Raw genomic sequence first — 3,347 nt, 5'->3', positions numbered from 1 at the left:
CTCCAATGTCATAGATGAATTGTATTTCTTGATCCAAGAACTCAGGGGAACAAATTCTATAAGCTCTCAGGAACATTGAAGAAAAAACTGACAGCTTGGATTTTTGACTGTGATAAGAGTAAAAATGAATGTACGAGAGGACATTGGTCGGCTTCCTGTAAACGTCAAATTTAAAATATCTTCCACATCGGTAAATATTTACATCTAAAAATGGTAACATAGTATTTTCTTCAACCTCTACTGTGAATTTAATGGAATGCACCAAATTATTTAAATCTGACAAAAAAGTATCCAAATATTGATCATTAGGCCAAATGCATAATATGTCGTCAACATACCTGTACCAAACTGCATTAATTGTTTTCTTAATACGTCGCAGGTCAAACCATTTAATTATAAAAATATGCTAACAATTCCGTACCACGAAAATTTAATCCATCTTCCTAGCATTTTTGAAAAATTTGGTATCCAGATAGTATTCAAAAATAATAACAACATTAAGAGTCTGTTAATTAAAAATTCCCCAAGAAGTAAAGAAGGATGTATTTATAATATACCATGTAAAAATTGTGATTTCATTTATATAGGCCAAACAGGCAAAGGCTTAGAAAAAAGAATAGGCCAACATAAATATAGTATTAGAACGGGGCAAGTGTCCAGTGGATTATTTGTCCACCAAAGGGATTATGGTCATAATATTGACTGGGGAAATTCTAAAATAATCACTTCTTGTAATAATATTATAGAAAGAAATATTATTGAATCTTGTTTTATAAAAAGAAATTTTGGAAATAACATGAACTTGAGTTTGGGTTTATTTAAATTGGACAATTTTATTATTGACAAAATTGTGTGTGAGAAAATGTAACATGGGACCTCTCCGAGTATCCTTGTCTTCTTATGTATTTATTGTTTCTTTCTGTATTGCTTTTTTGTACCTTTGAAAATGTCTAAATAGACGAAAACGTTCGGTATCTGTTTTTTCAATTTCCCGGTGGTTTCTGCAAAAATATTTTATCACGTGTGTTTTGTGATTTCTTTGCATATATATATATATATATATATATATACATATATATATGTATGTATACTTTGATGATGCAGGTTAAGACCTGCGTAACTTTATATTTACCCTTGTGAATTTTCTATGTTCGTTTATATGTTTATTGGCTCCATGTCCCATTTATTTTTGTATGTGTTTTTTCACCATTTTAAATAATCAGTGACTTTAAGGAAGAGTTTGATCAAGCTACCCGACAATTCTCTGAACCCCTCGTGCAAACTGCTCAAGGCCACATTTTCTCTCTCTCTGTGTGTGTGTGTGTGTGTGTGTGTGTGTGTGTGTGTGTGTGTGTGTGTGTGTGTGTGTGTGTGTGTGTGTGTGTGTGTGTGTGTGTGCGTGCGTGCGTGCGTGTGTGTGTGTGCGTGCGTGCGTGTGTGTGTGTGTGTGTGTGTGTGTGTGTGTGTGTGTGTGTGTGTGTGTGTGTGCGTGCGTGCGTGTGTGTGTGTGTGTGTGTGTGTGTGTGTGTGTGTGTGTGTGTGTGTGTGTGTGTGTGTGTGTGTGTGTGTGTGTGTGTGTGCGTGCGTGCGTGCGTGGGTGTGTGCGTGCGTGCGTGCGTGCGTGCGTGTGTGTGTGTGTGTGTGTGTGTGTGTGTGTGTGTGTGTGTGTGTGTGTGTGTGTGTGTGTGTGTGTGTGTGTGTGTGTGTGTGTGTGTGTGCGTGCGTGCGTGCGTGCGTGCGTGTGTGCGTGCGTGCGTGCGTGCGTGTGTGTGTGTGTGTGTGTGTGTGTGTGTGTGTGTGTGTGTGTGTGTGTGTGTGCGCGCGCGCACGCATCGCAGTTAATATAGCACCTATGCTGGACGTGACATTGCTTCATATTCTTGAGACTTTCAATATTCAAGTTACATTTAGGAACTTGTAATGGTGTACTTATAGTACTCTGTTTTTCCTGTATATTATACATACGTAGATGTAGTATTGTACTCTTATTATTGTCTATTGTACATGCGTGTTGTTAGATCGGGAAATACATGTTTTCCTTTTTTATGAATAATATAAAATGGTATATTATCATTGTATATATCATTTGTATTCGAGAGTTCCCGCCTAAACTTGGTGGTAGTCTAGAATTCGCCTTCAAGTCGAGCACACGCTTTGTCTCTGTCATGCCATAAAATTATTAAGTTATTCATATACCGAGTATCATTAGCCACCCCATTACAAATTTCAATTTCGTTAGATGTCTTTTGATTAAAAGAAATCCTCTAAAATGAGGAAAGATGTGTATATCAAAAGTCCATATAAAGAATATGACAAATCCTATATTAGACTGGAAAAAATAAAAGCAAAATTAAAACCATATTAACATAACGTCAGTGTTGGTCAAATTTCCAACGCATAATTTGTTCATCTAAGGGATTTCAGTCATTCCATTAATTGGGAGGGTGCTAAAGAGTTGTAAGAAATAAGTCATATTTGAATAGAAATATAATATATATATAGCTTAATTATTCCTGAAATCTGCTGAGTTTTCTGAGAAAACGGCATCTTGGTACCACAATTCCTTCCATATTCATTTAAAGGTCTACTTAAAGGTCACACGCGCACCATAGGTTTTGTGCTTTGTCGCTATTCTCAAATCTGATTTCTTTTTTTCTGATGTATAGCATTATGAAGGAAACAGGCAACTTAACCACCACGAGCGTCGCGCGGCTTACACCACACCTCAGTGTCTCTCGAGACGTCCACAGGAGAGAGTAAGCTGGAAATCTGCTTGTCTGACTCCCTTACCGCCTTGTAGTACTCCCTCAGGTTGGATACTACTTCTCCCAGGTGAATCTACAGTGATGCCACGTCCTTCCAAGTAGAAGATGCGGTAGAGGCTAAGAATTCAAGTTTTGCAAGAGAAGGAGGTAGGGAAACAAATGCAGGCTGCCTTATCGCTCTCACACGCGATAGCATCACCTCCACCATCTCTCTCCCACCACTCAGCCCCACTGCAGCCCTCCACAACATCTCAGCAACCGTCCTCAACTTCATAGTATTATCTTTCACCACTACTAAGCGTATCAGAAATAAAACAAGTCACCATATCAAACTTACGTCACCAACTTCTGAAAGACAAAATTCTTCCCCCTCTGAAGATGAAGTTGGAAAGCACCATAGGAAAATCTTTTTATGTATGTGGGGTGAAAAGAGCATTAATGCTTCGTACAATGCCTTTGACTGCTCCATTGCTATTACCTGTAATACCTGAACAGATCATGAAGATGTATCTGTAAAGCCACGGCAGCTGACGGATGATGCAGGAAAAGGAAATTTTACAGAGATGAATTGTAAATTTGTTT

The sequence above is a fragment of the Oratosquilla oratoria genome, chromosome 13 (genome assembly GCF_046742065.1).
Source record: "Oratosquilla oratoria isolate Oo_2021 chromosome 13, ASM4674206v1, whole genome shotgun sequence".
NCBI lineage: Eukaryota > Metazoa > Arthropoda > Malacostraca > Stomatopoda > Squillidae > Oratosquilla > Oratosquilla oratoria.
Note: the sequence above shows the minus strand (reverse complement) of the source record.